This window comes from Rhipicephalus sanguineus, chromosome 3 (assembly GCF_013339695.2).
Source record: "Rhipicephalus sanguineus isolate Rsan-2018 chromosome 3, BIME_Rsan_1.4, whole genome shotgun sequence".
Taxonomy (NCBI): Eukaryota; Metazoa; Arthropoda; class Arachnida; order Ixodida; family Ixodidae; genus Rhipicephalus; species Rhipicephalus sanguineus.
The window spans coordinates 94,247,377-94,270,087 of NC_051178.1; the positions used below are offsets into that span (position 1 = coordinate 94,247,377).

General features: G+C 43.3%; 1 long non-coding RNA gene across 1 annotated transcript; it reads left to right on the plus strand.

Annotated features, from left to right (window-relative positions):
* The first annotated feature begins 9,513 nt into the window (after positions 1 to 9,513).
* LOC125757960 (uncharacterized) lies at positions 9,514 to 15,232 on the plus strand. The gene is made up of 3 exons (XR_007415601.1): positions 9,514 to 9,528; positions 12,288 to 12,370; positions 15,059 to 15,232. It is a non-coding gene; the product is annotated as an uncharacterized LOC125757960 (long non-coding RNA).
* The last annotated feature ends 7,479 nt before the right edge of the window (positions 15,233 to 22,711 follow it).

A 22,711-nucleotide genomic window follows, 5' to 3' on the forward strand; every position in this document is an offset into this window, starting at 1 on the left:
CATTGTAATTTTTGAGAATTAGGGCAGCCGGCACTGTGCCATTTTTCGTCATTCTACGGAGAGTGTTTGTACCTGCTAAACGCATGTAAGGCATTATGCGCACTTTGTTGATGCTGTGCCTGATGACGATGAAGAATTATGGCAGAGCCCTTTGTAATGGGTTGGAAGCATTCAACAACCTACTCGTTGCGCAATTCGCATTGTGTGACGCCTGGTTACAGAATTCGCATTGTGCGACGCTTGGTGCTTATTTTACTCTTCTACCACGCTATATTGCATATGCTAATGTGGTTCCTTCTCGACATGAAGCCTGTATAGGACCTTTTTGCAAAGCAGTTTCAAGCACCGGCATGGCTCAGAGGTTGAATACTGAGCTCCCACTCAGAGGGGCCAGGTTCGAACCTCGTTCCATCCTGGAATTTTTTTCTTATTTCGTTTCTTTTCTTATTTCGTGCGATACTGGTTACGGACAGCGGCGGCAGCGGCGGCGGCGGACAACTACGGCGCCAAAAACGGCCGGTGAAATGATCTCATAACAGCTTTCGCTGTAAAACAATTGAAATTGTATGGCATAAGAAGCTCGCCTGCATTACCTTAATTCATGTGATTTTGTGCTAGTTATTACAAGAGTATGCAGATTTTCCTCCTAGTGACGGTTTCTGCTCAGCTAGAGGAGTTGTGTGAATTTCAGATTAAATAAATAACATTATCTTACAAAAAGAACAATGAACAGAGACATTAGCAAGGTCTTAGCGAGTAGCTATAAATCGCAACGTGAAACGCGCAAATGTTCGTACAGTTGTTTCTTCTTTTCATGTCTCACACTGAAAGGGCGCTGGTGCTGGCGCTTTATGGGTACGCTGTGTTGGCGTCGTTCTAGCAATTTTAATCCACTTTCCTTGCGTTTGCAAGGTTACATATAGCTTGTTGTTTGCCACGGAGTGTCGATTTTACATATCCAAAGACTTTGAGAACAAGAAACACGAAAACCTACTTCACAGTGGGAAAGCTAACTGAAAATAAGGAAATTAACAATAAACAACAACGTCGCCAATAAATTTGTCGAGGTAACAGGCTTGACTGTTGAAATGAAACGTATTTCAGCAACAGCAAGATCTATCTATCTATCTATCTATCTATCTATCTATCTATCTATCTATCTATCTATCTATCTATCTATCTATCTATCTATCTATCTATCTATCTATCTATCTATCTATCTATCTATCTATCTATCTATCTATCTATCTATCTATCTATCTATCTATCTATCTATCTATCTATTTGTTAAATTCACAGATGAAGATCAGTAGCTTAAGGAGAGTAATTGCATATATATGCGGCTGATTTCTTCCCGTTTCCACCTTTTTTAAATAACCGGCACGATTGGAATGCGACGAGAATATGCAAATTTGTGAAAGGCGCGTTACAGGACAGTGTTGTGAGCGGACAACAGAAGCATTTCCACGCCCGTTGCACCTGTAACAAAATACGCGCTGCGCCTGTCCTTCTGTATCGCACTTAACTGTAATGCTTAGGTAGGATAGTACAAAGTAGGAAGCGTAAGTAGGAGCTAGACAGCATTACGCAACGCTTTTCGACAGAAAAGTATAAAAAAGTTGAAGATTGCGCAAGGTGGCTCCACATGATCAAGACTGCAGCGCGCAAAATTGCACCCCCAACCAGTAAACATAACACAGCGTTGACTTCCGAGTGGCAATTTAGCTACAGGGGGAACACGACACACAGGTGCTGTAACCAAGTTGTTATAATTATGCAATGCCAACAAGCCGTATCAATGCTCATTTTTAATGGAGGTATAAAGAATCATTCATAAATTATCTATTAAAAATTCCTGAATTTCATTGTGATTCAGTTTGAACATATCTTCAACGAAACAATTTGGAAAAAGAAAAGTATTTTGCACTATCATAAAGGGTAATGAACCACCCCTCGTGCTTGGTGAACAAACAGATTCAGCGGAAAGCAGGTGCTGCTGTGAATTGATCAGCCAAATCCCAAAGCCGTGCGCGTGAAGGAGAGCTCGCAAGCGGAGCGCGAATTTGACACTTTGGCAAGTGCCCTCTCTTCATACAGAAGCCCGTAATCACACTCTTCGGAGGGCCACCATACAGCAGATTTTCTATCATACAGAAGAGTGCTGCTATTGCCCGATAACTGGCATAATGCATGAGCGGCGTCTGAAACAGATGCGCTTCTTACCAAAGGGCGCCGTCACGTGCCGGGTGACATGCTCTATAGTGTGCTAAAATTACATAGTAGTGACACTTGCGCCCACAGGAGTAACGCTAGCAGATAGCGGTCTCGTTTCCGACGCGCAAGGACGTACCTTTGTTCCACGTTGTCCTTACTACATATGCGGCATCCAGCGCGCTTTTCCCGACGAGGGAAGAGAGATAAAGAATGGACAACCGTGCGACAGATACCTGCAACGCCGCTCGCTCTTCACGGATTCGAAAAGTTTCTGCGGCGATAGATTCGTGAGGCGATAAACTCTGATACTGGGGTGAATAAATCATTGGTTAGAAAAGTGATTCATGACCCCTTTAAACAATGTTGTAGAATACAAACCTTGAAATGGAGACAAACAGAGGCCATGACAGTGGTAGCATCAGCAGAGCCACTGACGAAAATTACCATCAGTGCGCAGTCCTTATATAAAAATGCGCATTGCAATGCGACATTCTTTTCAGTTTCGAATGCGGCGAGCGACATCGTAAGTGTACATTTAAGGAGCTCAGCAGGGATCTCAGTTGGACATGAGGAAGGTAAATGAGCAAAAAAAAAAAAGACACAGACACACACGCAACAATGATGTGCTGATATATTTCGGCAAGTGATCAATATTTAGTTCTTCTAGAATCTAGACGAACGACAAGGCATAGTCGAGCGCACGTTCGTAGTAACAAGAAAAAGAGAGTAAAAAAAATGCAAGAAGAAGCAATAGCCAGCGCAACATGTTCCAGGTGTTTAGCTTGGTTTTTCTGTCAGCTAACTATTTCTCTAGCTGGTACACTGACGAAACCAGAAATATGTCATTAACATTTCGCGAAGATGCAGAAAAAATTGCTGAGGCGTTGCCGTGGATCAGAAAAGGGGATACGTTTGGAATTGGCAGCGTGTACTATTATATAGGCTATGTTACATAAGGAATATGGGCGCCGCCATCATGGGCTGTTAAAGGAATGTTTTCTTATTTTTGTATATGTAACGCCAACTGATAAAGTCCGGAAACTCCGAATGCACCAACCCAACAGTTTTCATGTGTATACGCCTACAATAACACTGTTCGCTTAGTTGTTCAAGATAAAACGCGGCAACGTTACTGGCCCAGCATGGCACCACCGAAAGCCGTCCTTAAAATAGTCTATAGCCAGATTTTTCCGTGTCTCGATATTCTGCCCTATCTTTCAGTTTCTGAGATTGCCGGTGTGCGTCCACAATAGGCGCGATGCCCACCACTGCAAAAGCGGGCGCCACCGTCGTCGTCACGTACTAGGCAGGATCACACAGTCACAGAGGTTGCTACTCTGGAGAAAGGAGCACCAGAGCGAGCTGAAAACAAAATTTTGGAATTCTGCGCTGTAATTACGAGTAAGTGGGAGCGTCTCTCGCTTCGGGTATGCGCTCGACAACACGCGAAATCACTACAATATGCAGTCGCTGTAAATGACAGCATCTTATATGGTAGGCCAGTGCTCAGTGCCGCAGTGCAGGACACGGTGTGGTACAGGAGGTACGGAATGGAACCTGGTGTCAGCCTTAACAGCGTGCGCACGGTAAGAAGCTGCGTGAAGCTACGAGTGCAACACTTTAACTCGTAAACAGCATTCGGCCTGCAGCCACCACTTCCGTGAGCATGATTTCTGCTTTGGTGTGAAGCTGCGGTGTTTTTTTAAAGACGATAGTCTTTCTTGGAGAACTTAAACACAGAAATTTTGGTCTGTCTGTCTGTCTGTCTGTCTGTCTGTCACCCGATTCAGCCACCCGGCCAAAGTTGAACCACTTCCTTACCGCCCACCCATTTTGAACTGGTACGGCTGTTCATACTTCTTAACATTGTCGATCAAAAGGTAAATATTACGCATATCTGAAGCGCAACATCACTAGGTAAGTATTAGGTTGTGCGTTCCTTTAATAGAAAATACATAGATACATAATTCTAAAGACCCTAGTTTCTTAAGCTGCGGCTGCGGCTGCGCTGAAAATGCGGCTGCGCTGAAAATGCCATGCTATGCGCGCCGACGAACGCCCTCTGCCATGAAGGAAGGAAACCCTCTGCACGAGTTCATGTTTCCCGATGTATTGCCAGATGGCGTCCATATCTCACGCAGCGTAGAGTTACTGTATATGCTACCTTTAGGTAGCAGAGTTGCGCATCTGTCTTCCAAACGCCACTAGCAACCATACATTGCGGAGAAGCTGACACTCGGGCCAAATTTTGTATTTCTCGACGCCGTCGCTGCAGCGAACTGAATTAACACTAGTCATCGACAGCCAATGTTTATCGCCGGTCTTCGACACGCCAGACACCGTAGGTACGTCGCCTGCAGAAACTGAGTGCGACTTCACCGCATAGCTGTGGTTGCTAGCCCGGCCTATGCGCAACTCTGCTACCTAAAGGTAGCATATACAGCAACTCTAACGCAGCGCAGACGCAGCGCCTCCTCTATCGTCTTTACACGGCATTTGCAGCGGATCACGCAGATACGCGGGCAAATTTTTTTTTGAGTATCAGAAAGCGCTCACTGAGACGCTAGCCCATGCACGTTGGTCGGATAATGAATATTCTGTCCAGACAGTTGGCTTACATGTAGCCTGTCTCCATATCACGCCCAAAATTGTCCAGTTGATTCACTCTAAAATCCAAGATATTCTAACCCAACCTCACTTGTTTTTCGAGCCGTATGTATTATTCTCCGAAATGTGGCAAGACTTTTGCGTTATGAACAACGCTCTGTCGGCCAAAAAAATTCAAGAGAACTAGCCAAAAAAATTTGCGTATTAAAAAAAAAACTGTTGCAGTCTCTATATGTTGTTTTCACGTCACTTTGGAGTTGCAAGCTCGTAGTTGCAAAAACTTCTTTGTTTTTCACTGCGATTCCCGACTCATGTGGGGCATTGTTTACTGGCGTCGTTTGAAGCACTAGTTCAGTGAACGTTGCTTCGGGATATATGTTTAGCATCGCTTTGGACAGTACCACATGCTTCGCAAGTTTCGCCTTGTAGTCTGCTTCTCCTTCTAAGAGCAGTCGCAAAGTCTGCGGCCTTTAGTTTAGCTCAATGAACGCTTTGACGCTTTAGATAGTAGCAAGTTCACTGCAGTTGAAATGGAGCGGTAGCAATCAAGCTAAAAGACGTGGCACGGCAGATTCTCATGTATATATCAGCCCTACTCCATTCAGAAAATAAAAGCAGCGGGAAATTGCTCGGTGATAAGGTGGATCAAGGTAGAGTGAGAAGCCACTTGATAAAACAAAAAACTCGCAAGGTCCTTTGTACAATCACCTAAGAAAACGCGGAGGTGTAAGCCAAAACCTTCTTTTTCTTCACAGCAGCTGCATTGAGCTTTTGGAAATGATCGTCCCTCGCACCCCTCCGAAAGCTCTCTGCACCTAACGTGGTTTTGCACTGTCTCCGTGATCGGCCCCCTTTGACCAAGCGACGTTGTCATGTGATGACATCATCACGTGTCATCATAATGACGTCATGACGGCGTCAAAAATGTTGCTGATTTGTGACGTCATTGTCACGTTGACGTCATATGGTAACCTCATCGTGTGACAATGATTTTTTGCATTACTTGCGTTCACTCTGACGTCACCGATGGTCAATTTCCGCGTTTGATGAAGCATCTACGCCTTTCGTCTTAATAATTACTCTTATAAGGAAAAAATGCTCTTCCCGACGGCACAAAATAAGTCGCCGTAGGCGCCCATTTGCCTTAAGCTTAACGCAATCAGTTTCGAAAAGCTTTGAAAAGCAACGGTGTTTTTTTGTGTATGCCGTTAAATGATTTGCTGAGGCCGTGCGATCGCATATTGAGGCTTCATTCTAGTATGCTCCCCTCAATTCTACAGACAGCCCGCAGTAAGAGCGAATATCGATCGTTCGTCCTCAGCGATTTCCAGCCTTTCACACTATCGTGGCGACCGCGCGATGTGAGCCCACTGTTGGTATTCTGTAAACAGGTACCTCCGGTTATCATTTCTATGCTTTCTTTTTGTTCAGATTACTATTTTGAGTGTAAAACTGTCCCTTGTTTCGAATTTATTTACAGAAATGTCCAAGAAGGCTTCCGCGTAGTGTTTTCGCAGAGCACCGACCTCCAAACCTATCAGGAGCGCGCCGGCGTTACCCTATATTGCAGGCAAGCAAGACGCGCCCGATAGAGGGCGATACCGTAACTCCTCGCTCCCAATACCTATCACGTCGCAGTCTGTGTTTACTTTTTGCAACGTCATCTATTTTCCTTTCTCTCACTTCCTATATTTTCGGGCTTTCTGCTGCTTCTTCCGATCCTGTGTATATATCTGTCTTCAGAACCCTCGACCGGTGTAAGTTATGCGTCGGTGTTGTTTTACTTTTATCTAGTCTGGAAAACCCAGGGCAGCGTACAAACACATAAACGCGTGCACTGGCGTCTGTAGAAGTCTCGTAAATGTCTATTCAGACCATGTCAGACAAGGCGACATAGCAATAAACCGAGCCTTCCGAGGTGCTGACAGCTCTACGCGGCGTTGTGGTGCCACAGGGTTCCGCGCCAAAAAAGAAAGAAACAAAAAAATGGACTTCAGTGTTAAAGCTGACTTATTTATCTCGCAGACTCTCGCATGCACGTACCCCTTATGAAAATGACTGTTGATTTTCCATTGCCGGAGTATGATCGAATTATTGATTTTATTGATTATCAATGATTCCGCAATACTCATTGACTTGCTTCAATACTTCGTCAACAACATTTCTGTTGAGCAGTTCGCAATAAAAATATCATTGACTCATTTCTATTGAAATACCGTTGAGGGAATATTTCGTCGACAATAATTCTGTTGAGCACTTGGCAATAAATATTTCATTGACTCATTTCAATCGAAATACCATTGAGGGAATATTTCCTCAACAATAATTTTGTTGACCATTTTGCAATAAAAATTTCATTGACTCATTTTTATCGAAATACCATTGAGGACATGATTCGTAAACAATATTTCTGTTGACCATTTTGCAATAAAAATTTTATTTACTCATTTCTATCGAAATACTATTGAGGACATAATTCGTAAACAATATTTCTGTTGAACACTTTGCAATAAAAATTTCATTGACGCAATTATTTCGAAATACAATTGAGGAAATATTTCACCAACAGTATTTCTGTTGAGTATAGTTTGGAATAAAAATGTCATTGACGCAATTATGTCGAAATACCATCGAGGCATTATTCACTGCCAGTGGAACTTGGTGCAATCAATGCCTCGTAAATTTTGATACTGTAGGTCAGTCCAAAACGCGCACACACACACACACACACACACACACACACACACACACACACACACACACACACACACACACACACACACACACACACACACACACACACACACACACACACACACACACACACACACACACACACACACACACACGCGCGCGCGCGCGCGCGCGCGCGCAACACATGCGCGTGCGCACTGGTCAAAGTTCTGACTGACGAAGCCTGTGCCACGGCCAAAACGTTCACAAACCAGTAAAACGCACGCAATTTTCGTAAGTACGCCCTTTCATTTCTCTAACCATATGTGTACCGGACCTACAGAACTTCCTCGTACCCTTACCATTGAAACTCCACGTTTCTTTTGTGAACACTCTTCGCAGTCCGCTCTTCTCGACCGATCCTTTATTGTAAAACCACGGCCGGTCTGGAGGCGCGCGCTCGCTCCGCCCCCCCCCCCCCGCCCCTCCCCCTGGTTCGCCGGTCGTTCTCATCGTTATTTACCACTAATGTCTTATTTAACCATCTGAGAACAGTTTTTGTGTATGCACGGGTTCTTTGACTCTAACCCTCCTGGGATCAATGATGCTATAAAAACGCATCGAAACTTGTAAATTTTGTGTTGTATTTATAGATCGCGCTTTTAACGAACACAGTAACTCACAAAAGAAACTAATATAACTGCAAGGACCGTATGGTCTTTCCGCCTTCGTTTGTCCATTGCCAAGGACAACGTATTTCATGGAATACTCCAAAGCGCAATGTCGAAGCGGGATAACGGTCACGCTGAACACAGGAAAACAGCCTCTTTAAAGACATAAATAGCAGAATTCAGTGCAGTATTGCTGTTTCTGTTACTATTCAGTATACACAGTACGTGGGCTTTCTTTTCGAATATAAACGAACTTGCCCAGAAACGAAGTTTGTTAAACTACTATTTTGTCGATTAGCTGTCGCCTTTCAACAAATAAGTATTTTCTCCTGCTTTTATTACGACGACGTGCAATGCACTTTTGAATAGTGTTTAAATGGGCAATTTCAAATTGATAGTAACTTGCTTACATGCCCAACTTAGAATATATCAATTAAGGCTAACAAAGTACATCAATAAGAAAGAAGCTGCAGCTGAATCACACTAAGGGCGAGGCATTGATGGTGCCATTGGTTCGTTGCTCAATACGAAGAGGCAGGCACGTAGAAACGAGTTTTTTTGTTTTTTTTCGGGGGGGGGGGGGGGCTTGCCTACGTGCCTGCGAAGAGGTATTAAGGAGCACAGTGAACACTTGTTGTCAAAAGGCCCCGGTTTTCGACGTGCTTTTGTTTTGCACACGCACGGACGTGCACACTTAGCCAGCCGTAAAGACAGCAGCTGTTACATTTAGCAGTAATTAAAACGTACCACTCGTGTACAGATGCTGTTTATTTTTAAACAGCAAAAGCGCAGTAGTAGTAGTAGTATTAAGAACCGATCAGACGCGGTTGACGCGTTGCGGCCGCCCGATTGTACCCTACAGTACAGGCGCGCGTCCGAGAAAGAAGTGGTGAACAAGCTATGGCCTCCAAGATTGCGCGCCGGCGTATCAGAGGCCATGAACAGGGAGATGCAGTCGACGGAAGGGAGAGAGAGTTGCCGCAACTCAGTTCAAGGATTCAAATCGCCCGCTGAGCGAGAGAGCCAATCAGTTCAAACCGAAGAACGCGCACGCGCAGAGACGTCAGTGAACACGTGACGTTTTCAAACGGGTTCCGTTGAAAGGCCCCCTGCGCTCGCTGCGAACGAAGTGGTGTTTCGCGCATCTATTTTTACCGTGTTTATCAATATTACGTGCGGTTGTCGTTGTTGAATGAACACGTACTACTTACATCGCGTGTCGGGACGTTCGGGTCGTTGTTTGACATGGAATCGACGGCGGCGATGCGTCGTCGTGGCACCAACCAACGGACGCGAGCTTTGAACAAGAGCGCAAGCGCGGGCCGTTTGACGAGACAGTCGCCGCAGTGGATACAACACCTCGGTGAGTTCAAGAATGTTACCAAATTGCGTTACTGAGTTACCTTAGTGCATGAAAACTTATGCAGGTAAGAGTGCCTGGGCGGCCGGCCAGTTACCACAGAAGGGATGCTGCGCAAGAGCAAGGGCCTGCTAAAAAAGTATGCATTGTGCTAGTATCGCTGCTTTCTGTGCTCTTCGTTATACCTTTCTATGGAGCGGTTGCCGTGTGCGTTGATTACAGTTGAAAACAAGCTGAAGAATGCGCGTTCCATTACGGGATTCTGTGCTCCTGCCACGCACGCCTTGTGTTGTTGAGCCGTTATAACTTGGCTGCACGAGATCGTCGCTTGGAGCGACTTGCACATTGCCTTGTCGCCGTAAAAGTGGGTCCGCTTTTAAACATACTGGTCGTTCCACACCCTTTCTGTGGTGTAAATGCAATTGAAGTTATAGTTCCATAAGCATAGGTATAATGAATTAACTTGCAAAGGTAGACGGGGATGCAGGTAGGAAGACACAATGCTGTCATGCACACGCTATACTGCTCAAAGCATGTCTCTGGTTGCGTCGGCGTCTACCGTGCTGCGTCGTTTTTGCAAGTAATTAGCGCAGTTGCCTTCTGGCTATGCAAGGTCGCGGCTCGTAGCACCTAGATGTGTGCTGGATGCCCATTGAAGCAATGCATTTGTCTGAATCACGCTATGGATACTGGTAGTAACAGGAAGTACACACATCAAGTCGCACAGCATGCATGTAGTGTGTGTGTTTTCTTTTTGGACATTACATATTTTTTATAAACGTTGTGTGACAGTCAGGCTCCTGTCATTTTCGCTCATGAACTTGAAGTCGAGGCCGAAATACTTTGCCGCAAGCAAAATTACATTTACGCTGTTAATTAACAACTCGTTCATCCACTTTTTAATTATTGAGGGAGGTAGTTTGTATTAAAAAGATATAGTGTGTGCCAAGTTGTGGCATGCCGTTTTTTTTTTTTTTTTTTTTTTGAAATCGCGTGAGTTGCACGTTATCCGAGATATTCAACTTCCACTTTTAAGGTTGATATCGAAACTGGGCGCGGGACACGCGGCGTGTCTGAACTGCACGTGACAAGGAAGGGACGACATTTCAAGCAAAACTTGGTATGCGCTAAATTGTCATGCACCACAACTTTCTAATATAAACAACTGCACTCAAGTCAGCAATTAAAAAGTAGGTAATGAGTGCTTGATATTTAGTGTCAGTTCAATTAAGCTTATTAAGCAAGTACATGCTCTTTTTGTTGCTGTGTTTGTGTGATAAAAATTGGGTCAGATATCTGACATGCCATTTCATATTTTCTTTGATGAACCATACACGTTCTACTACAAATTCTTGTAACAGGGAATGGCACCATTGCAAAAGCTTCTTATCCCAAATGGTAAATGGTTTAGGCTGTGCTGGTGCATTGAAACACTACTTGATTGTGTTGTACTGTATAGTCCTTGTTTTCCTTGGTGCTTTGCTAAAGAAAGAGGAAATTGAAAGGGGGTTCTTATTTGCAGGATGTACAACTAAGATCTAGCATTCAGTGAAACTGGTGACAATGCTGCTTTAGTTTATGAAGTAGTTAATTAGAGAATGCAATTTCTGATATCTGTATATGTGTTTGCAGATCACAGTGAGGTTACTGGTTCTCAGGCGTGATTACAGCACTGAGAAATTGAACAAACTAAAAAAGAATGGAATAGATCAAGGGGCTCAGTTTTTTTGTTCGACAAAACCTGATGAAGCCAAGGGAGGTATAGGGGAGATTATTCATAGTTTTTAAAAGTAGTGTAGTAATTATGACATAAAGAGGAATTAATGTAGACAAAAATACAAACATTCTGCTGCCAGGGCCTGAACCTACAACAAAGTGTTGCATCTCATACTCCACCACTCTAGCTACGACATAGTCGTTCTCTCATCCACCCCACTGGGCACTTCTGTGTGTGTAATCCCGGCAGTGCCACACCAGCATTCGTAGTCATGCTGGTGTCGCATAGCCCGTGAAATCTACGAGCTGGTAGCTGATCAATAAACCGTCATGAGCTACCTGAGGGCATAAAGTTTGCTGGCACGAGGCCCTCGCTATTAAAGAACAAAAGAACGGGAGTGGATCAAGGGCTCATTAAATTGAACAGGCACTTCTAGTGTAAAGGACCAGGTCTGCACATGAATGGACTTTAGTACAGCAAGGATAGTTGTTTCAGAGAGAGGAAAATTGGGCATGTTGCTAAAGCATGCCCAAGATTTAATGAAAGTAAGAACAGCAGAGGGACAGAAAAACTGACACAGTGCTCAATCTTTTCTGTCCCGTCTGGCATTCTTGCTCTTTTACTGAATCTTAAGCTTTTTTGAAATCTCCACATTCATGATGTCATACAATAAATGGGCTCATTGTCATCCATTCTGCAAATTCAGCACACGTATATTTATTTAATATTTTGATGGGACTGCTCCTGGAGTTTTCTTGTGTTCAAATTACCTATATGGCAAGCTGTATATCTCACCCTTTTGTAATACACAATTGTAGCAAAATTCGACAACTAATGCAAATTAAAATTATTTGCAGTGACCCACTGCTACTCTAATACTTGTTCTTAATGCATCCTGGGCCTATTTTCGAGGACAATTTTGGTATATAATGATATGCCTGTGTTAAGCCATCATGCTTAATATTACTACTTGTGTACTGTAAGGACTCTTTGTGCACAAGTTGACAGAACTTTTTGTGGTATCTGTTATGCATGTATCCAGCAGCTCAAGAGACTGAAGTGGTGGACAGCTTGCTGTGAAAGATGGAAGCGTTCTTCCTGCAAGTCTGGACAAGGCCATATTAAATGGTATTTATTTGTTTCCATCAATACAAATCGACCGTTTAGACCCTTTCAATTGAGAGACCTATTGCTCCTATATTGTGAGCAACTCCAAGACAGGAAACAATATGTAATAGCAAGTGCATGTCATATACATGTTCCACTTGGCCATTCATGCTTGTGGCCACCTGCTTCTGGTAGGATGTGCTGAAAAAATATGTTGTCAGCTACCTGCACAGCGCCATAGCAGGATATCTCACTGTTTGAGGAAACTTGGGACATCTATGCGAGGCAGAATTAACAAATTGATTTTCAGAGTTTCATGATAAAGTAAAACTTGGTAAAACAAGTTGTAAGGTATGCATGCTTGTGTGTTAGAGTGCCGTCTTTGGCATTGTATTTGCCCTAACCAAGTTGTGCCAATGAACTGGCAGCGGACTATGGCATTCAAGTATTATTCTTATCTTTATGTGCAAAACAGCAATAACGAAGAGCAAGACTGGTAGAGCACAGCCAGAGTGCTGACTACGAACTGAATGCTATTAGTAAAATCCAGCCATATATTGCAGTTTCAAAAAGTAATTTTCACAGAGGAAAGGAAGAAAGGGACACATCAGGTGTCTTATCATTGAGTGATGTTAATTCCGCTGCCATATCTATTAATGGCGTGCTGACTATCTTGTCACCAGATGAAGCAAATTTTTGCATGCACGCTCCTTGTACTGTAATGCTCAGTGACTTCCATATTCTTTTTTACATTGTTTGGCCCCTGCCATGGTGGTCTAGTGGTTATGGCGCCCGAAGTTTGCGGGATCGAATCCCGGTCGCGGCGGCTGCATTTTTGATGGAGGCGAAAATGTTTGAGGCCCGTGTACTTAGATTTAGGTGCACGTTAAAGAACCCCAGGTGTTCGAAATTTCCGGAGTCCTCCACTATGGCATCTCTCATAATCATATCGTGGTTTTGGGTCATAAAACCCCTGATATTATTACATTGTTTGCGCATTCCATAGCTTGGTCGTTAACATTGTCCCGTCTGCTGTTTAAAACTTCACTACAAGCTAATAGGATATTGTATTCCAGATGAGTTATTCGATGTCTTGTGTGATTGGTGGTCCCCTTATATTTGCATGTGATGTTTGGTGCTTGTTTGCCGGTAAGCACCTAGCCCATTTATAACACGCCGTCAATCAACTTCGCCGCTAAGTTAGGGAAAACGTGTTTAACTTTTTTCATCATGCTGACTAAATCAAACAGCTCTGAACAGGCGTTTGATGTCTGCTATTTTTCGCTTCTTACAAACTGTGACATGTACCTTGGAATACCACTGTGAAACTGTTCAACTCTTTCGTGATTTCTTACTTCAAAAGGAGCATTTGGTTGTCGTAGACTGCTTGTCAGTAAGTGTGGGTTTATAGTTATAAAAGAAATATTCTTACAAGTATATCCCACAGTGAGTATGCCACTTTTGAAACAGAACATTTCTTATAGCTGTTGTGTTCTGCAGGCTTTAGTCTAACCAGCTTGCATAACTGCAGTAAAGCCAAAGTAAAATGGTGTTCTGAAGTTTGAAAACACACTTCATTGTCAGCCGTGTTATTAGGTTTGTTTGTAGAGAAGCCTATGAAGAGTAATTATGACATACAAAATGCACTTAACAGCATATCAGCTTGTACGATGCAAATTAAATTGAAGCTACTCTTAATTCTTGTGGCGTGGTGGAATTTTCTTTAGGAGCAATGAAAATATGCTACACGATACGAACTTCCAAAAGCTGTTTGCATCTCACTTGGGTAAACAGACAAAATTACTTCAAAATGTCTCGTAGTTTTTGTAAGTTTTCTTAGTAAACATATTGTTACTCAGTAGGCAAAGTTAAATAAGAGAGTTGGGCTAGTTTGTGTGATTGCTTTAGCTGTGACATATCTCCTAACGCCTATGCTGAACAGGAAAATGAAGAGTGAAGGGGCAGAGGCAGCTCAATCTTTTTGGCAGCTCAACTGCCAGAGAGTGCTAGGCTTCAGCTGACGAAATTGAAACAATCAGACATGCAAGGAAGTCACTTTACGTGCAAGCAAATCCACTGAGCAATGCACTCTATTTATTTGACTGTTAAAACTAAAAACGTAACTCGTGTTTTTAACTAGATAAGTGGGCTCTGACTGCTCTCTAGACAGACAGGCAGTAAGACTGCTGCATTTTCATGGCTGGTGATAAATATGTAAGCGTGCCATTTTTGAACTCGCTGGGCAAGAAGTGGCATATCTTGAGAAGCTTAGCAACAGTGACTTCTGTCGCCAGTGAAACTTTTTTTGCTGGCCTGCTTAAATGATATTCTGGCGCACTTGTTGGATCATTTGTTTGTCCATTGGGGATACTCTGGGTTTGCGAATGAATTTAAGCAGTTGAAGGCAAAAGCTCTGCCCTGTCTCTCCTCTTATGTTTGTTATATGTCTAGCTGAAAATTATGTTGCAGCCAAAGTGGTAAAGTATGGTTCACACCTTTGACATAGAAGGTATTCATAAAGCTCTGGCACAGCGTGCTTTTCGTTCTTGCCCTCTTTTGCATTTTTACTGGGGAACGCAATGTGCTGGTCATGCACTGCAGTTATACCCATACAGAACTAATCAAATAATTTCATCGTGACGTGTGCAAAGATTGTTATATTTTTCTAGTGGAACTTTTAGTTATAAGTGCCCTGTCCTTCTCTCGCAGGCTTCATCTGTCACAAATCGCTGGCCACGAATGTAAAGAATACCTTGGCCCCACTTCTGTCGAGGGAACCGAAGTTGCCTGAACAGATGAAGAGGGGTGGTGCTACCAATAGTGAACGACTGTGATTTTATAATGTGCAAGTGTATGAAAAATCTCGTTACACTAATTTAACGTTAATTGCATTCACTAGTCAAGTGTCAATATTTTGATGTGTAAGTTTATGCACAGTTGCATTAAGTGAGCGCTCATTCAAGCTTCAAGTTTGCAATCATATATTTTGGTGGTATTCATAGGGCACACATTCCACTTTAAATTGTGATCTGCTCCTTTACTGAGGGTGCATGCAGGTCCTTGAAACGATTGAAAACCCTTGAAAAAGTAAAAGCACATTTTTAAAGCCCTGAAACCCTTGGAATTTCTTAGCATATAGTGTCCAATATTGACAATACTAATTTCTTTCGGTGTTCTGTAAACATTTGTCTAGCAAACTGAGGGAACATGTCATGCTCAGTGATGATTCGGCTACTGTGTTTACCTTGCTTGCATCACTGCTTTACCGATCATTCATTTCGTTTCCGCAACTGTCGGTCCGCCTTCTCCCCCTTTCTCTTGATTTGGCTTCTTGGGACTCGACTTCACATCCAGCGCTTATGCTAGTTTCTCTTCTTCTATAGCAAGCTCACTACTTGTGATAGATCTTCTAGCTCAACAAACATCCACTGTCCTATAATGCAGGCAAAATGTGAAAAAAAAGTTGATGCTTTGTGCTAGAAACCAAGTACTTCTGACTAAAGCTGATGGCACTGCTGCTCAGGCTTAGTGATTGACTCCCATGTAGTGATTGTTATTGATCTTTTGTGTAGGCAAGAACCTTGACTTTGTATGTAGAGGATATTTGCTAAGTTGATTGCTCTGCTGGCATAAATCCAATTCGCACTTGACTCAATTGTTATCAAAGCCCAAAAACAGGAGAAGCATGATGGCTGCATGGAGTCAAAAATGTATTCAACGATCGAATTGTAAAAATTGGGGATAAAATTTTGAAGCGGTCATTACTATTTTGTTGTTTAGCAGGTCAGTACTCGGAAAAAGTAGAAGCGTCGTACATCACCGTCATAAAACTAAACAGTTTCTCAATGCCTGAAAAAGTGAGACGGGGGAACTGAACAAGATTACTTATCTAATATAAAAGATGTCCCAGCAGCTTCATTAATGCTGTGAATTTTGTGCACAGTAGGAAGCTAATATGATCAGGTAGAGTATCGGACGCATTATCTCAAGGTTGTAGATTTGGTCCCTATCAGCAGCAAGTTGATTTTTCATCCTGTTTAATTCCTTGCCATTTATGTCGTAATTACTACTCTACAGTTAAAACCTACAAATTATGTCCTTTATACTTTCCTTGGCTTCATTGTCTCTCGGTTCTGACTTGGCTAAATCCCATTTTTTACTTCAAATGCATAAAGCTCCCCGTATTGTTTTGGAAACTTTGTTAGAGCAGAAAATTGATACTTGTGATGCTGCCTTCCATCCTCCAAGAACCTTCTATAGGAATCCTTGAAGATCCTTGAATTTTGGCTTTGAAACCAGTGTGAGCCCTGTTCACTCCTTCTGCACATTTCTTCCCGTAGTGTGTGTGCCTTGCCAGTAGTGTTTATGCGCTTTTTTACCTTCTGATACTTGTAGTTGTCTAAAATTTATTTATTAAAGTGGTGCTTTACATAGTGTTTAACTTATTTTGTCAACTTGGATGCGGTTTGCACATTACAGTGGGAAGTTCTTGCTATGTCAAACCACAAATACTTAGAAACTTGAACAAAAGTTGTTGCTTAAAAATAAATATTTTACTTAGAAAACTGTTCTCTTCTTTTTTCCCAAGTTACACAGAAACTTGGCTAGTGTCCATTAAAACAAGCTAATAGAGAAGAATAGAAGTTCATGGCAGTGTTAATGTGTTGCTGCTTGGCATGTGCCTTGGTGTCGCCAATCTCGGGTGCAAGTATAAGTGTCGTTTACTCACAGGTGTTTGCACCTTGCAAACACTACCTGAATGGACAAAGGGAGCCATGTATACCGCTAAAATATGACCTGTGTGAATATCTGTTGGTAGAGGAGACTGGTATATATCTTTGGCTGTGAGAGACTTCGAGATATAATACGGATTTGAGTAAGTTTTAAACATTACCTCCTTTGCTGCACCTTACAGCGCGTGAAAAACAAGCAGTGTATTCATAAACGATGATGCTAAAGGTTTTATTCCAGCTGGCAGCAATCTGAATGTATGTTGCGTAATTGAGATTATTGTTGTTTTGAAAGAATGGGCAAATGAAAATGTAGGCACTTATGTACTGCAGGCCAAAGGTGACCTAGCTAGGCCTGCAGTACACATGTACTTACATATACATTTGGCCGTTTTCCCAAATCAAGAATGATCTCAGTCAGGCTATGAGCGTCACCCATGTTTCATTGACCTTTCAGTGTTGAATGTGAAAACCCTATCAACAATGCTTCAATTTGACGTTCACCGTTTTTTCAACGATAAATCAATATTGATTTCCTTAATGGTCGTTCAATTGAAAGTCGTGGGCCAATCTTCAATACTGGTCAACAGCTAGCGCAACGAAATTTCACTTGAACCACAACGTATTTTCAATTGACATTTCTTTTCCTCTCAATGATAAATCAATGTTGATTTGCGTAATGGTCTTTCAATTGAAAGTCGTGGGCCAATTTTCAATACTGGTCAATAGCTTGCTCAATGGTTTTTCTATTGATCCACAATGCATCTTCAATTGACGTTTCTTTTCCTCTCAACGATATATCGATGTTGATTTACAACATGGTCTTTCAATTGAAAGTCGCGGGCCAATTTTCAATACTGGTCAACAGTTTTCTCAACAGTTTTTCTATTGATCCACAATGTATTTTCAGTGCCATCTGTTGACATTGCTCAATAACTTCTCAATGGTTTTTCAATGAGAATTTTTGTAAGGGACTGTGCATGCGAGAGTCTATAGCGGGTATTAGTACAGTAGAGAGTATCATTCCTTTAATCGAAAACACATCTATCTATCTATCTATCTATCTATCTATCTATCTATCTATCTATCTATCTATCTATCTATCTATCTATCTATCTATCTATCTATCTATCTATCTATCTATCTATCTATCTATCTATCTATCTATCTATCTATCTATCTATCTATCTATCGATGTAATGAGAACTAACAGGCAATAATGCCAAGGAAAGTGTAGAGGTATAGGGGATGTTATTTGTAGTGATTATGAAATTATGCCGTAACGTTTTATGTAGGTTTTACACTTCGAGATACATCCGTTAATTCATCCGAAAGTTTGTGAGGCCATACAGGACTGGCAAGATTTTCGCGAATTCCGTCTCGAAACCAACGTGGTTATCTTCAAGTCAGTGATGACAGCACATATAGTAACGTCAGCCTGATGTCACAGATCACGAAAAATTTGCGTCGTCGGCGTGATGTCACTGTGAAGTCACACTATGTCGTCATTACAGCACCTCACTTAATCACGTCAACAATTGACGTCGTTGATCTGTAAAAGGACGGCAGATTCCGGAGGCATTGCTGCACCACGTAAGGTGCATACAGCTTCAATGGTGGCGGAAGGAACACTGTTATTGACAGAAACGTGCAAGTAGTTTCATGCTCGTGTCTTACATTGTGGCTGGTTACGTGCTGCATTAAATCTGTTCCTCCTTTGCATAAACTCAACGCCTTACCAAGTTCGCAGCTGGCGTTCGCCTTTGAATTTCACAGAGAGTGTAACATGCGGCTACATTTTTCACGGGTACTGTTGGAAAAACAAGCGGCACGATTTCGCTGTATCCGCATCCTGTTCCTGCTTCTCATGCTGTTCCTTGCGTATTCTGTTCGGATGTGGAAGGGACAGCATGAGCATAGCAAGGATAGAAGTGTCGTTGCGGAAAAGAGGAAGGCAGAATGAAAGGCATATTTACCTCTTTATCTTTCTTACTGTGTCGGTCCCATGCAACACCAGCACACTTCAGTATCAGTAAAGTAATTGCATTGTACGTTTGACACCTGATATTTACAGTTGCCTTTGCCACTCTTAACACTATAAGCAGTAATCCCTAAATACGCACATTTATTTACTCTTTATATGGGAGAGCCGGGGCTGTTTCACGCAAGCACCCTTCGATTCTCGTGGGCGATCGAGAGAACACGTTCAAACTGTCTTAGAGACAGAAAACGCAAGAACAAAGTGTGCTACACGCATTGCTTTTTTGGAGGAGGGCACGTTTAATTGATAACTGAAAGCGAATCTAAAATAACAATGCTGTTGAAATAATTACTCCATCATCATGCGAAATGATCTTCTGATAAGGGCGCTTTATTCAAGCTCTTTTGATAGAGATGAATGGTTAGGCATAGTCAAGCGTTGTCTGGTTAAGACATGGTAGGTACGCTCTTCGTCAGTTCAGAATAATTTCGTTGATGCCACTGACTGGGACTCATTAAACGGCGTTAACGTGCTTTCATATATGCAGACCTGCATGTCTGAAGCAGGCTATGAATTTTTTAGACGATGGGATTTGAGTAGCGGGCTTTCGGTCGTCTGGATGTTTGGATTACAAATTAGCGAAAGCAGAATTTTTGTGCGGTATTGCGTTATTGCTTACCGTTTTCTGAAAGCAGCTTTCCATCTTTTAAGAACTTCTGACGAATTTCTGAAACACACTACATGTGAAGAATGATTAAGGAATAATTTCGCAACTGCGTAACCTGGCTCTTGTTTTCGGCGCAGCGTATCCATATCAGACATTGGTTGGCGTGTGTGAGTTTCGTAGTGTCTAGCCCAAATTAATGTAAAGGCCGAACCACATGCAGTGTTTTTGCTGGTGTTTTCTGGCGTTGCGTCTCTCGGCGTCGTCACAGAAACGCCGCCAGGGAAGGCGGCCAACCACATTAGAAACGCTGAGGCCAGCGCGGGCCCAGCGTCGCACACTGTGCCCCGAGCGAATGAACTTAAAACCTTGCAAAGCAGTGTGCAGCTTCTGCCAATGAATCAGCAAGAAATATTCCTGATTATAGCTTTTATGTCTCATTTGCGGTTTTGTAGTGCGAAAAACGAGTCGCAGTGCCGCGGAAAGGTCTACTTCATTTATTTCACTTGTAGCGCCAGCTATTAAGCTCAAAACCGCCAACTAATAGACGTCCTCTGAGCTTGAAGTTGTTCCACATCTTTGACGCCACGTAAATGGCCAATACACTCATTCTTGCTAAGCCTACCGATGAACTCATGTATGGCTCTCGGAAGAGATCAAATATATCACGAGCACTTTGCTGTCGAAGCTACTAGGGAGCAAGCTAAGTCAGCATGCGTTGAGAACTTACGGGCTACACATTGCTCGGCGATGACTGAATACGTCCGAGGCGGGCGGCAGCCATTTTGACAACAGTGACGACTCCATTACGCTGCCAGCCGCGCGCTGATTAGTTCTGCGGCCATCGAACTGCTTCCGGCGTTGATGCCGACGCTGCCCATGTCTGGGACGTCCTGAAATTCACGTTTCGGCCGCCGTAAGCGCGTCGACGCCGAATTACGCCTGGGAACGAAACGCCGGTGAAAGCGCTGCATGTTGTTTGGCCTTAACGCAAAGAACCGCGCGCATGGTGTTCGTGGCTGGGTTCTTTTATGTCGGTTACAGTTGTGTGCAATGGATTCGTAATTGGTAAGCTTACCAGTCTTTTTACGACCGAATCGCAAATCACGTAGAGACACCTACAGACGAGGTGCCTTACTGTGTTCAACAGTTCAAAATTCGGCCGAGGGGATTGTGCATCGAACTTTCCACTACGAGCGCCGAGCCGAGCGTTGGTCGCATAAGTTATGTATGCGAACACTTTCAATTAACCCTTTCAAGTGGCCACTTGCGAAATCACTAGGAAGAACGCGGCAGAAATTGGGGGGAATTTATTGTGGTGCGAAAGATTGCGGCCATCCTAGAAGCTGAGGGGGTCGCAGGACAAACGGGGTGTGAGAAGGGCGGGTGGCGCATGTGTCTATGGCTAAGTGTTCACTGGGTAGACGGAGCGAAACTTGAGGTGTTAGCTTTGTAGCACCAGGTTGCGTACGCCAAAGGAAGCGTATTGGATCACACAGAGGCTTTGACGTGCTCGCAAAACAGTGGACCGATATCGTAGACGGCGCAACAGCCGACTGCACTTGCGTGGCAAGAGTTTTACCAAGCACGCCCAGCAAGCTACAAACCTCACGAAAGCAGGCAAAGAGGACCACCTTGCGCTGTTTATCACGTGTATTCGTTGCGATGACGACATCCAGACATGGGGCGTCGTTTTGGTGCGAAAGCGTTCAGAGAACAGGGCGTAGCGACCACCCGTTGGATTGACCGCCGGTGGTCCCAAAACCTCGTCTGCAATTTGACATGCTTAGGCAGCTTCGCTACATTTCGCATGCGCTTATTTTCATTCGCTTCCGGGGTCGCTCTAGTTAGAATACCCTCACCCTCCCTTTGTAGCAAGGAAAGCTCAACCGAACCTAAAACGACAGCAATCCTCACACCTGTGAAGGTATACCTTAGACGGGGCTTCATGCGTGACATTTCAAAAGTTACACTTGCTCTTTAACGATAAGCAAGGTACAGGCGAGAAATCTAATAAAAAATCGTACGAACTGAGCAGACCTGGTGAGACAGCGCGAGTGCTTGTGTCGAGGCCATCAGAGAAAGTTCGCACTCGGAATAATAACGAAGAAATAACTTCTACCAAATTTGTTTTGTATAGCGGCTTCAGGTAAGTATGACATAAAAAGCAAATAGGCCACGCAGGTGTGGACATTCCATAGTCTGTTGTAATTGTTATCATACGGTGCCAAACACGAGCTATTTCGGTTTACTTCAGTGCTTTCTCAAACGCCGTTCTAACGCCTCTGGGCTACGGCTATACGGTAGTTTTGCTCTTTTAACGCGATAGCGTTAGAGAGCTTGTTTCGCAGAAATGCCGCCGTCGGTGTCGGCGTCGCTACGTAGCTTGTGAGCAGAAAATCATCCGTGACCAAAAAATCGAGAAATATGCAAATAAAATAAACAATAAAAATCATCGGTCCGATGGAGTATCCAACCCAGACCGTTTTCGTGGCAAGCCGGTGTTCCACCACAAAGCCACGACGTTACTTGCAACTGCGGCGGGAAAAAACACCACGTAAATTCCATGTTGTGGAAGGCGTCTCCATAAAGCATTTTTTTTCGACAGGTGTCATGACGAGAATGAGCCTATTCGGCGATTTGTAGGCGGATTGGCGAGACCGTCAAACTACGTTTTTTTGCGCGACGCCATGCTTCGAAAAAAGCCGGGATAGTGCAGCCATCGCCGCTAAAAACACACACGAACTCTCAAACAGCTTCAAAAATGGACAACTATGTCCATCTAGCGGAAAACATATCAAGCCAAAGCCTTCTTTCTAGACGAGGCGTTGATAAAGCAAAGAGCAAACATTAGATAAGGTGCTGCCATCTGTGAGGCATTGTGAGAAATATGTCTCGACTATAGCACAGGAAAGTGCTTTAGGTCGAAATCCTGTACCATTACTATAGATACATAGCGCGCGCGCGTGTGTGTGTCTGTGTGCGTC